Genomic DNA, 14038 nt, shown 5'->3' with positions numbered 1-14038 from the left:
CTTACGGTTTGTATTCACCAATCTCACATACTGTATGTTGATGATGTTTTCTTTTTTATGTTGCTTCTTAGCAGCTCCATAAAATTATATGTGTAAATTATAGCCAAAGCCGCTACAAAATATGTATTTACAATGTTCAATTACATACCCAGTGCAGATTTTGCAAGTTACACTGTTAATCCTGCCTTTTTACATTTCTATTTTTTTTTTCTTAACTCTGGTTTTGGTGTAGTATTTTTACTTAGCTAAGATTATTTGTTCTGTACTTTCAGCTTCCTGTCAACTGGATTGTCCTATGCCGGACTACATCTGGAGTTTCTCATCGGACGATCCACTATTTCTGGCATTGTGAGTGCAACATGTATGGAAATATGGTCAAAACTGTTGTGAATTCCGCTCTTGGGCTCCCTCCGGTGGTTGTAAGTGTCACTTTTGTGAGTTCTGCTCTTGGGCTCCCTCCGGTGGTTTTAAGTGGTACGGCTGCTCCTTGGATTTAGCAGTCAGGAGCTGCTTCCACTGATCGTCTATTCTGGCTCGGCTATATAGCCTGGCTCTATCCTTCAGCCAGTGCCAGTTGTCAATGGTTCCTGGTTGGATTCACATCTCTGCTTGGATTTCCCTGATATTCTGACCAGTTCAGCAAAGATAAGTCCTTGCTTATTCTTTTGCTGTCCACATATTGTGGACTTAATCGTTCAGCACATTCTATGTTTTTTCTTGTCCAGCTTGTCAGTATGGATTTATTCAGTTAAGCTGGAAGCTCTGGAAAGCAGATTTACCCTCCACACCTTTAGTCAGGTGTGGAGATTTTTGTAAACTCTGTGGTGGATTTTTCTAGTATTTTAATACTGACCGCACAGTATTCTGTCCTGTCCTATCTATCTAGCTAGATTGGCCTCCTTTGCTATACCCTGGTTTCATTCTGTGTATGTTATTTCCCTCTCCACTCACAGTCAAAATTTGTGGGTGTTGTCTGTCCTTTGGGAATTTTCTCTGAGGCAAGATAGCTTTCCTGTTTCCATCTTTAGGGGTCTTTAGTTAGTCCTCCGGCTGTGACGAGGTGTCTAGGGAGTGACAGGAACATCCCATGGCTACTTCTAGTGTTGTGTTTAGCTCAGGAACTGCGGTTAGTACAGGTACCACCTCCTCCAGAGCTCGTCTCATGTTGCTCCTAAACCACCAGTTCATAACAGTACAACTGGCCAAAAATGAATTAAATGCATCTCAAAAGAAGGAAAAAAAATTTTCTGAGCCATTTTTTTCTGCAGTCTGTTTTGTCTTTTTTTTCCTCTTAATCTCTGGGTGGTTCAGGATTTTGGTGCTGGCATGGATGTTCAGGGTTTATTTTCTCGTGTGGATCAACTTGCTGCAAGGGTACAGAGTATCCAAGATTATGTTGTCCAGACTCCGGCTTTAGAGCCTAGAATTCCAACTCCTGATTTGTTTTTTGGGGACAGATCCAAGTTTTTGAACTTTAAAAATAACTGCAAATTGTTTTTTACTTTGAAACCCCGTTCCTCTGGTGATCCCATTCAGCAGGTTAAAATCATCATCTCTCTGCTGCGTGGTGACCCTCAGGACTGGGCATTCTCCCTTGAATCAGGGGATCCGGCATTGCTTAATGTAGACGCATTTTTTCAAGCGCTCGGATTATTGTATGACGAACCTAACTCTGTGGATCATGCAGAAAAAACCTTGTTGGCCCTGTGTCAGGGTCAGGAAACGGCAGAATTATACTGCCAGAAATTTAGAAAATGGTCTGTGCTCACTAAATGGAATGAGGAGGCTCTGGCAGCAATTTTCAGAAAGGGTCTTTCTGTAGCCCTTAAAGATGTTATGGTGGGGTTCCCCACGCCTACTGGTTTGAGCGAATCTATGTCTCTAGCCATTCAGATTGATCGGCGCCTGCACGAGCGCAAAGTCGTTCACCATATGGCAGTGTCCTCTGAGCAGAGTCCTGAGCCTATGCAGTGTGATAGGATTTTGACTAGAGCAGAACGGCAGGGATTCAGACGTCAGAATAGGCTGTGTTTTTACTGTGGTGATTCTGCTCATGTTATTTCTGATTGCCCTAAGCGTACTAAGAGGGTCACTAGGTCTGTTACCATCAGTACTGTACAGCCTAAATTCCTCTTATCTTTGACCCTGATTTGCTCATTATCGTCCTTTTCTGTCATGGCATTTGTGGATTCAGGCGCTGCCCTGAACTTAATGGACTTGGAATTCGCCAGGCGCTGTGGTTTTTCCTTGCAGCCTTTGCAGAGCCCTATTCCTTTGAGGGGCTTTGATGCTATGCCGTTGGCCAAGAATAAACCTCAGTATTGTACTCAGCTGACCATGTGCATGGCTCCAGCACATCAGGAAGATTGCCGTTTTCTGGTGTTGCATAATTTGCATGATGTTGTTGTACTGGGTTTTCCATGGTTACTTGTACATAATCCGGTGCTGGATTGGAAATTGTTGTGGATTCTGTTTTTGGGTTCCCTCTGGTGGTTACGGCTGGTACTGGGTGACTTTGGTGGGTTGCGGTCTCTGCTTTCCACCTGTCCATCAGAGGCTGGGTGTTTCCTATTTAACCTGGCTTTTCTGTCATTCCCTTGCCGGCTATCAATGTACTCAGATGTGCTCAGTTTGGTTCCTGACTACCTGCTCCCAGATCTCTCAGGATAAGCTAAGTTCTGTTTTTTAGTTGTTTGGTTTTTTGTCCAGCTTGCTAATTATGACTCTATGCTAGCTGGTAGCTCTAGTGGGCTGAGGTTCTCCCCATGTTCCATGAGTTGGCACATGGGTTCTTGTAATCTCAGGATGGTTTTTGATTAGGGTTTTTTGCTGACCGCTCAGACCCCTTTTGTATCATTCTGCTTTCTAGTTATAGCGGGCCTCATTTTGCTAAATCTATTTTCATCTCTATGTGCGTGCCTTCCTCTCATTTCACCGTCAATACATGTGGGGGGCAACTATACCTTTTGGGGTTCATTCCTCTGGAGGCAAGCTAGGTCTTTATTTCCTCTGCAGTGCTAGTTAGCTTTTAGGCTGGCGCGTGGCGTCTAGAATCAACGTAGGCACGCTCCCTGGCTATTTCTAGTTGTGTTTGTCAGGAGTAGGGCAGCGGTCAGCCCAGGTTCCATCACCCTAGAGCTCGTCCGTTATTTATGTTATTTTGCTTGTCCAGTGCGATCCCCAGCCATTGGGATCCATGACAGTATAGCCGGCCAACAAAGTGTTAATTGTTTGGGCTGAAGCAGGAGAAAAAGAAGTGTTTAAGGGAAATTTTTTTTTTTTTCCCCTCAGAGTTTTGCTGCCTAGCCCTTAATTGCTGTCTAGCTGCTTCTTACCTCCTCTTAACCCTTGAATGGCTCTGACCTTAGCTGTTTAACATGGATGTCCAGAGTTTGGCTTCCAGCCTGAGTAATCTTGCTGCAAAAGTTCAAAACATACAGGATTTTGTTGTTCACACTCCCATGTCTGAACCTAGAATTCCTATTCCAGAGTTTTTTTCTGGAGATAGATCTACCTTCCTGAATTTCAGGAACAATTGCAAATTGTTTCTTTCTTTGAAATCTCGCTCCTCTGGAGACCCTGCTCAGCAGGTTAAGATTGTAATATCTTTCCTGCGGGGCGACCCTCAGAATTGGGCATTTGCATTGGCACCAGGGGATCCTGCATTGCTCAGTGTGGATGCGTTTTTTCTGGCACTGGGATTGCTCTATGAGGAACCTAACCTGGAGATTCAGGCTGAAAAGGCTTTATTAGCCCTCTCTCAGGGGCATGATGAAGCGGAAGTATATTGTCAAAAATTTCGGAAATGGTCGGTGCTTACTCAGTGGAATGAGTGCGCCCTGGCTGCAAACTTCAGAGATGGTCTTTCTGAGGCCATTAAGGATATTATGGTGGGGTTCCCTACGCCTACAGGTCTGAATGAGTCTATGACTATGGCCATTCAGATTGATCGGCGTTTACGGGAGCGCAAACCTGTGCACCAGTTGGCGGTGTCTTCTGAACAGGCACCTGAGACTATGCAATGTGATAGAATTCAGTCCAGAAGTGAACGGCAAAATTATAGGCGGAAAAATGGATTGTGTTTTTATTGTGGTGATTCAGCTCATGTTATATCAGCATGCTCTAAACGCACAAAAAAGGTTGATAAATCTTTTGCCATTAGTACTCTGCAGTCTAAGTTCATTTTGTCTGTAACTCTGATTTGTTCACTGTCATCCATTTCCGTCAATGCCTATGTGGATTCGGGCGCTGCCCTGAGTCTTATGGATTGGTCATTTGCCAAACGCTGCGGTTTTAGTCTGGAGCCTCTGGAAGTTCCTATTCCTTTGAAGGGAATTGACTCTACACCATTGGCTATGAATAAACCGCAGTACTGGACACAAGTGACCATGCGCATGACTCCCGTTCATCAGGAGGTGATTCGCTTCCTTGTACTTTATAATTTACATGATGTACTAGTGCTTGGTCTGCCATGGTTACAAACTCATAATCCTGTCCTGGATTGGAAAACAATGTCTGTGTTAAGCTGGGGATGTCAGGGGGTTCATGATGATGCACCTCTGATTTCAATCGCTTCATCTACTCCTTCTGAGGTCCCTGCGTTTTTGTCTGACTATCGGGATGTTTTTGAGGAGCCTAAGCTCAATTCGCTCCCTCCTCATAGGGATTGTGACTGTGCTATAGAATTAATTCCTGGCAGTAAGTTCCCTAAGGGTCGTTTATTTAATCTGTCAGTGCCAGAGCATACTGCTATGCGGAATTATATTAAGGAGTCCTTGGAAAAGGGACATATTCGTCCATCTTCGTCCCCTCTGGGAGCAGGTTTTTTTTTCGTGGCAAAAAAAGATGGTTCCCTGAGGCCTTGTATAGATTATCGCCTTCTGAATAAGATTACAGTCAAATATCAGTATCCATTGCCATTATTGACTGATTTGTTTGCTCGCATTAAGGGGGCTAGGTGGTTCACTAAGATAGATCTTCGCGGTGCGTATAATCTTGTGCGGATAAAACAGGGTGATGAGTGGAAAACCGCATTTAATACGCCTGAGGGCCATTTTAAGTATTTGGTAATGCCTTTTGGACTTTCTAATGCTCCTTCAGTCTTTCAGTCCTTTATGCACAATATTTTCCGTGAATATCTGGATAAGTTTATTATTGTGTATTTGGATGATATTTTGGTGTTTTCTGATGACTGGGAGTCTCATGTTCTACAGGTCAGGAAGGTGTTTCAAGTCCTGCGGGCCAATTCTCTGTTTGTGAAGGGCTCAAAATGTCTCTTCGGAGTCCAGAAAATTTCTTTTTTGGGGTACATTTTTTCTCCTTCTACTATTGAGATGGATCCCGTCAAGGTTCAGGCGATTTGTGACTGGACACAACCTACATCTGTTAAGAGTCTTCAGAAGTTCTTGGGTTTTGCTAATTTTTATCGTCGGTTCATTACTAATTTTTCCAGTGTTGTTAAACCTTTGACTGATTTGACTAAAAAGGGTGCTGATGTTGCTAATTGGTCTCCTACGGCTGTGGAGGCCTTTCAGGAACTTAAGCGCCGGTTTTCTTCTGCTCCTGTGTTATGTCAACCAGATGTTTCACTTCCTTTTCAGGTTGAGGTTGATGCTTCCGAGATTGGAGCGGGGGCGGTTTTGTCACAGAGAAGTTCCAATGGCTCGGTGATGAAGCCATGTGCGTTCTTTTCTAGAAAATTCTCGCCCGCCGAGCGCAATTATGATGTGGGTAATCGGGAGCTTTTGGCCATGAAGTGGGCATTTGAGGAGTGGCGTCATTGGCTTGAGGGTGCTAGACATCGTGTGGTGGTCTTGACTGATCACAAAAATCTGATTTACCTTGAGTCTGCCAGGCGTCTGAATCCTAGACAGGCTCATTGGTCGTTGTTTTTTTCTCGTTTTAATTTTGTGGTTTCATACCTGCCAGGTTCAAAGAATGTGAAGGCAGATGCTCTTTCCAGGAGTTTTGTGCCTGACTCTCCTGGAGACTCTGGGCCTACTGGTATCCTTAGGGATGGGGTAATATTGTCCGCTGTCTCCCCAGACTTGCGACGTGCATTGCAGGAGTTTCAGGCGGATAAACCTGATCGTTGTCCACCAGAAAGACTGTTTGTTCCGGATGATTGGACCAGTAGAGTCATCTCCGAGGTCCATTCTTCTGTGTTGGCTGGTCATCCTGGAATATTTGGTACTAGAGACTTGGTGGCCAGGTCTTTTTGGTGGCCTTCCTTGTCAAGGGATGTGCGCACCTTTGTGCAGTCTTGTGAAGTGTGTGCTCGGGCTAAGCCTTGCTGTTCTCGGGCCAGTGGGTTGTTGTTATCCTTGCCTATCCCGAAGAGGCCTTGGACGCACATTTCCATGGATTTTATTTCAGATCTCCCTGTCTCACAGAAAATGTCCGTTATCTGGGTTTTGTGTGACCGCTTTTCTAAGATGGTTCATTTGGTACCCTTGCCTAAGTTGCCTTCCTCTTCTGAGTTGGTCCCTTTATTTTTTCAGAACGTGGTTCGTTTGCATGGGATTCCGGAGAATATCGTTTCTGACAGGGGATCCCAGTTTGTGTCTAGATTTTGGCGGACGTTTTGTGCTAAGATGGGCATTGATTTGTCTTTCTCGTCTGCATTCCATCCTCAGACGAATGGCCAGACGGAGCGAACTAATCAGACCTTGGAAACTTATTTAAGGTGTTTTGTTTCTGCTGATCAAGATGACTGGGTTGCCTTTGTGCCACTGGCCGAATTTGCCCTTAATAATCGGGCTAGTTCTGCTACTTTGGTCTCTCCTTTCTTTTGTAATTCGGGGTTTCATCCTCGTTTTTCCTCTGGTCAGGTGGAGCCTTCGGATTGTCCTGGAGTGGACGTGGTGGTGGACAGGCTACATCAGATTTGGAATCAGGTGGTGGACAATTTGAAGTTGTCTCAGGAGGAGACTCAGCAGTTTGCTAATCGCCGTCGCCGCGTGGGTCCCCGACTTCTTGTTGGGGACTTGGTGTGGTTGTCTTCTCGTTTTGTCCCTATGAAGGTCTCTTCTCCTAAGTTCAAGCCTCGGTTCATCGGTCCTTATAAGATCTTGGAGATTCTTAACCCTGTATCTTTTCGTTTGGATCTCCCAGCATCGTTTGCTATTCATAATGTGTTCCATCGGTCGTTATTGCGGAGGTATGAGGTGCCCGTTGTTCCTTCGGTTGAGCCTCCTGCTCCGGTGCTGGTGGAGGGAGAATTGGAGTATGTTGTTGAGAAGATCTTGGATTCTCGTGTTTCCAGACGTAAACTCCAGTATTTGGTTAAGTGGAAGGGTTATGGTCAGGAGGATAATTCCTGGGTGGTCGCCTCTGATGTTCATGCGACTGATTTGGTCCGCGCCTTCCATAGAGCTCATCCTGATCGCCCTGGGGGTTCTCGTGAGGGTTCGGTGACCCCTCCTCAAGGGGGGGTACTGTTGTGGATTCTGTTTTTGGGTTCCCTCTGGTGGTTACGGCTGGTACTGGGTGACTTTGGTGGGTTGCGGTCTCTGCTTTCCACCTGTCCATCAGAGGCTGGGTGTTTCCTATTTAACCTGGCTTTTCTGTCATTCCCTTGCCGGCTATCAATGTACTCAGATGTGCTCAGTTTGGTTCCTGACTACCTGCTCCCAGATCTCTCAGGATAAGCTAAGTTCTGTTTTTTAGTTGTTTGGCTTTTTGTCCAGCTTGCTAATTATGACTCTATGCTAGCTGGTAGCTCTAGTGGGCTGAGGTTCTCCCCATGTGCCATGAGTTGGCACATGGGTTCTTGTAATCTCAGGATGGTTTTTGATTAGGGTTTTTTGCTGACCGCTCAGACCCCTTTTGTATCATTCTGCTTTCTAGTTATAGCGGGCCTCATTTTGCTAAATCTATTTTCATCTCTATGTGCGTGCCTTCCTCTCATTTCACCGTCAATACATGTGGGGGGCAACTATACCTTTTGGGGTTCATTCCTCTGGAGGCAAGCTAGGTCTTTATTTCCTCTGCAGTGCTAGTTAGCTCTTAGGCTGGCGCGTGGCTTCTAGAATCAACGTAGGCACGCTCCCTGGCTATTTCTAGTTGTGTTTGTCAGGAGTAGGGCAGCGGTCAGCCCAGGTTCCATCACCCTAGAGCTCGTCCGTTATTTATGTTATTTTGCTTGTCCAGTGCGATCCCCAGCCATTGGGATCCATGACAGGAAATCTATGTCTGTGACTAGTTGGGGTTGTCAAGGGGTACATAGTGACGTTCCTTTGATGTCAATTTCCTCTTCCCCCTCTTCTGAAGTCCCTGAGTTTTTGTCGGATTTCCAGGATGTATTTGATGAGCCCAAGTCCAGTTCCCTTCCTCCACATAGGGACTGTGATTGTGCTATTAATTTGATTCCTGGCTGTAAGTTCCCTAAGGGCCGACTTTTCAATCTGTCTGTGCCAGAGCATGCCGCCATGTGGAGTTATGTTAAGGAGTCTTTGGAGAAGGGGCATATTCGGCCATCTTCGTCACCATTGGGAGCGGGATTCTTTTTTGTTGCCAAGAAGGATGGCTCCTTGAGACCCTGTATTGATTATCGCCTTCTTAATAAGATCACGGTCAAATTCCAATACCCCTTACCTTTGCTTTCTGATTTGTTTGCTCGGATTAAGGGGGCTGGTTGGTTTACTAAGATTGACCTTCGAGGTGCATATAATCTTGTTCGTATTAAGCAGGGTGACGAATGGAAAACTGCATTTAATACGCCCGAAGGCCATTTTGAATACCTTGTGATGCCTTTCGGGCTCTCTAATGCTCCTTCTGTATTTCAGTCCTTCATGCATGATATTTTCCGCAATTATCTTGATAAATTCATGATTGTGTATTTGGATGATATTTTGATTTTTTCCAATGATTGGGAGTCTCATGTGAAGCAGGTCAGGATGGTATTCCAGATCCTTCGTGATAATGCTTTATTTGTGAAGAGGTCTAAGTGCCTATTTGGAGTTCAGAAGGTCTCTTTTTTGGGTTTTATTTTTCCCCCCTCGTCTATAGAAATGGATCCTGTTAAGGTACAAGCCATTCATGACTGGATTCAACCCACATCTGTGAAGAGCCTACAGAAATTTTTGGGCTTTGCTAATTTTTATCGCCGTTTCATTGCCAACTTTTCCAGTGTGGTTAAGCCCCTGACCGATTTGACGAAGAAAGGCGCTGATGTGACGAATTGGTCCTCTGCGGCTGTTGAGGCCTTTCAGGAGCTTAAACGCCGATTTACTTCTGCCCCTGTGTTGCGTCAGCCGGATGTTTCTCTTCCTTTTCAGGTTGAGGTTGATGCTTCTGAGATTGGGGCAGGGGCCGTTTTGTCTCAGAGGAGTTCTGATGGTTCTTTGATGAAACCGTGTGCTTTTTTTTTCCAGAAAGTTTTCACCTGCGGAGCGCAATTTGGATGTCGGCAATCGGGAGTTGTTGGCTATGAAGTGGGCATTTGAGGAGTGGCGACATTGGCTTGAGGGAGCCAAGCACCGCGTTGTGGTCTTGACCGATCATAAGAATCTGATTTACCTCGAGTCGGCCAAGCGGCTGAACCCTAGACAGGCTCGATGGTCCCTGTTTTTCTCCTGTTTTGATATTGTGGTCTCGTATCTTCCGGGATCTAAGAATGTTAAGGCTGATGCCCTCTCTAGGAGTTTTTTGCCTGATTCTCCTGGAGTCCTTGAGCCGGTTGGCATTCTTAAGGAAGGGGTTATTCTTTCTGCCATCTCCCCTGATTTACAGCGGGTGCTTCAGGAATTTCAGGCTGATAAACCTGACCGCTGTCCAGTGGGGAAGCTGTTTGTTCCTGATAGATGGACAAGTAAGGTAATTTCTGAGGTTCATTGTTCGGTGTTGGCTGGTCATCCTGGGATTTTTGGTACCAGAGATTTGGTTGCTAGATCCTTTTGGTTGCCTTCCTTGTCGCGGGATGTGCGTTCTTTTGTGCAGTCCTGTGGGACTTGTGCCCGGGCCACGCCTTGCGGTTCCCGCTCTAATGGGTTGCTTTTGCCTTTGCCAGTCCCTGAGAGGCCTTGGACACATATTTCCATGGATTTTATTTTGGATTTTCCTGTTTCCCAGAAGATGTCTGTTATCTGGGTGGTTTGTGACCGATTTTCTAAAATGGTCCATTTGGTACCTTTGCCTAAATTGCCTTCCTCCTCTGATTTGGTTCCATTGTTTTTTCAGCATGTGGTTCGTTTGCATGGCATTCCGGAGAATATTGTGTCTGACAGAGGTTCCCAGTTTGTTTCTAGGTTTTGGCGGGCCTTTTGTGCTAGGATAGGCATTGATTTGTCTTTTTCTTCGGAGTTCCATCCTCAGACAAATGGCCAAACTGAGCGAACTAATCAGACCTTGGAAACTTATTTGAGATGCTTTGTGTCTGCTGACCAGGATGATTGGGTGGCTTTCTTGCCGTTGGCCGAGTTTGCCCTTAATAATCGGGCTAGTTCGGCTACTTTGGTTTCGCCTTTCTTTTGTAATTTTGGTTTTCATCCTCGTTTTTCTTCGGGGCAGGTTGAGCCTTCTGATAGTCCTGGTGTGGATTCCGTGATGGACAGGTTACAGCAGATTTGGACTCATGTGGTAGACAATTTGACGTTGTCTCAGGAAAAGGCTCAACGTTTTGCTAACCGCCGTCGGGGTGTTGGTCCCCAGCTTCGGGGGGGGGGGGGGGGATTTAGTCTGGATATCTTCTCGTCATGTTCCTATGAAGGTTTCTTCCCCTAAGTTTAAGCCTCAGTTTATTGGTCCTTATAAGATTTCTGAGATTATCAATCCGGTATCTTTTCGTTTGGCCCTTCCAGCCTGTTTTGCCATCCATAATATTTTCCATAGATCTTTGTTACGGAGATATGTGGTGCCCGTTGTTCCCTCTGTTGATCCTCCTGCCCCGGTGTTGGTTGAAGGGGAGTTGGAATATGTGGTGGAGAAAATTTTGGATTCTCGTTTTTCGAGGTGGAGGCTTCAGTATCTTGTCAAGTGGAAGGGTTATGGCCAGGAGGATAATTCTTGGGTTGTTGCCTCCGATGTCCATGCTGCCGATTTGGTTCGTGCTTTTCACTTGGCTCGTCCTGATCGGCCTGGGTGCTCAGGTGAGGGTTCGGTGACCCCTCCTCAAGGGGGGGGGTACTGTTGTGAATTCCGCTCTTGGGCTCCCTCCGGTGGTTGTAAGTGGCACTTTTGTGAGTTCTGCTCTTGGGCTCCCTCCGGTGGTTTTAAGTGGTATGGCTGCTCCTTGGATTTAGCAGTCATCAGCTGCTTCCACTGATCGTCTATTCTGGCTCGGCTATATAGCCTGGCTCTATCCTTCAGCCAGTGCCAGTTGTCAATGGTTCCTGGTTGGATTCACATCTCTGCTTGGATTTCCATGATATTCTGACCAGTTCAGCAAAGATAAGTCCTTGCTTGTTCTTTTGCTGTCCACATATTGTGGACTTAATCGTTCAGCACATTCTATGTTTTTTCTTGTCCAGCTTGTCAGTATGGATTTATTCAGTAAGCTGGAAGCTCTGGAAAGCAGATTTACCCTCCACACCTTTAGTCAGGTGTGGAGATTTTTGTAAACTCTGTGGTGGATTTTTCTAGTATTTTAATACTGACCGCACAGTATTCTGTCCTGTCCTATCTATCTAGCTAGATTGGCCTCCTTTGCTATACCCTGGTTTCATTCTTTGTATGTCATTTCCCTCTCCACTCACAGTCAATATTTGTGGGGGGCTGTCTGTCCTTTGGGAATTTTCTCTGAGGCAAGATAGCTTTCCTGTTTCCATCTTTAGGGGTAGTTAGTCCTCCGGCTGTGACGAAGTGTCTAGGGAGTGACAGGAACATCCCACGGCTACTTCTAGTGTTGTGTTTAGCTCAGGAACTGCAGTTAGTACAGGTACCACCTCCTCCAGAGCTCGTCCCATGTTGCTCCTAAACCACCAGTTCATAACACAAAACTCCACGAACTTGTCATGCATGAGCCAAAAATGGATGATTGGCTCAAAATAGCAAGCGGATTTAATGTCACTTGCCAATTCCCTTACTGCATCGGAGCCCTAGATGGGAAACATATCAGGGTGCGTAAGCCGCCGAACTCGGGCACCCTATTCTTCAATTATAAGCAGTTTTTCTTTGTAGTTCTGTTAGCTGTAGTTGACAGTAACTATAGGTTTATAATTGTAGATATTGGGACCTATGGGTAAACTGGAGACTGTAGGGTGTTCAATTTGTCCATTTTGGGTCGGTAGCTACGTGAAAATCAGTTTGACCTCCCCCCACCACAACAACTCCCAGGCTCCAATGCTGAAGCAGTGCCATATGTTCTTGTGGGAGATGAGGCCTTCCAATTGATGAGGCATGTGATGAGGCCTTATCCCCGGTGCAACCTGGACCATCAGCGGCGGGTGTTTAATTTCCAGGGCGCGGCGACTGGTGGAGTGTGCCTTCGGGATTCTGTGTGCCAAATGGCGCGTCCTCCAGTCAGCCATTCAGCTGAGTGAGGCTAATGTTAACGAAGTGATAAAAGCGCTTGTTGTTTTACACAATTTTACTAGACATTGTGATTGCTCCTCAGCTGCTAGTGGTGAAGACATGTTGACTAATGTGGGTAGTCCCACACCTCATGGACCTCCTCCAAGGCATCCCCTTTCTGGCCTAAAAGTGAGGGATATTTACACAAATTATTTTGTTTCTCCTCAGGGTGCTACTCCCTGGCAGGATTATGCTGTATCTCAGTTGTAATTCTTTTCTTTATCACTATATATATATATATATATATATATATATATATATATATATATACATATATAATAAAAAATTAAGTTACTGAACTATATGTGCTGATTTGACTTAATTATTAGATTTAGATGACCATAATATGTTTGGATATGATGTCATAATGAGTAGACAAACACAAAGAAATTGGCTTTCAAACTAGTTTTAATAAATGATCTTTTTAGCTAATTTGAAACTTTCATTAAACATATTGCCAGCATATGGCATTTGTGGCCAATAAAACTTGGCCAGAGCAAAATAATAAACCAAAACACATAGCTATCACAGCAGATTATCAATTTGTGTGTATATCACACACAATTTGCAACAAGAATTAACCATTTTTTATAGATTATGATATGTTGGTGGAGGTGACGGTGGCAGTTCAGGTTGCTGCTCTTGTGGCCTTTGTTGGCCCAATTGCCCATCACCCTGTTGGTGTGCTCTCTGTTGGCCGTCCCCCAAAATCTGGCCCTGCTCAGATTGACCACTTGAGTACTGGCCATAAGGGTTCATACTATGGGCATCATGATGATAATATAAGTTGTGTGTGTCATAACCCCCACCAATATGACCATGTCGTCCAAACCCAGGTTGGGACCAGCCTCCAACACTGGGTCTAGACAAGTGGCCATATTGGTAAGGTTGCTGGAAGGATGCCATTTGGTAATTAGTAGACATTGGTGGGTTTTGTTGGGGATAGGGTTGAGGTGTAGGCTCACGTGGAGGAGGTGCTGCAGATCCCTCTTGAGCATGCACTGGTTGATTTCTTGGCATACGTAAGAGGTTACATGGTGACATCTGCCAACTCTTAATGTACTCAAACAAATTGTTAGGGTCATTTGGGGGTGTGCATGCATCAAGAAGGATCTGCATGCACCCTCTCACACGTAGCCTCATTTCACAGGGAATGGGACGGAGATACCGGGCCAGGCTACGCGCAAATGACTCCTCACCCTCATCCTGAGTAGCCCTGGCCAAATAATTTAAGACACCAGTGTCCAAATTTCTTCAGCTTGCACTAATCTCTCTCCTTCTTCGGCCATGGCGAGAGGTCACATCAGGCTGTGGTGAGGCCTCAAGAGGAACAGTTGGGCTGCTGCTGTGGCCAGTATCCTCGGGCATCAGTGAAGCTGGTGCATCTGTGGGTGGTAGTGCTGCAGCATCAGGACCAGGTGGTTGAGAAACATGAAGGGCATCCGAAGATGGATACAGAGGGGGAATCATAGAAGGAGCCATAGTTGGTCCAGCCACCTCTTCTCCTTCACCAACAGGATCTATGAGT

This window comes from Ranitomeya variabilis, chromosome 2, assembly GCF_051348905.1.
Source record: "Ranitomeya variabilis isolate aRanVar5 chromosome 2, aRanVar5.hap1, whole genome shotgun sequence".
Classification (NCBI taxonomy): domain Eukaryota; kingdom Metazoa; phylum Chordata; class Amphibia; order Anura; family Dendrobatidae; genus Ranitomeya; species Ranitomeya variabilis.
This window is presented reverse-complemented; position numbering follows the sequence as displayed.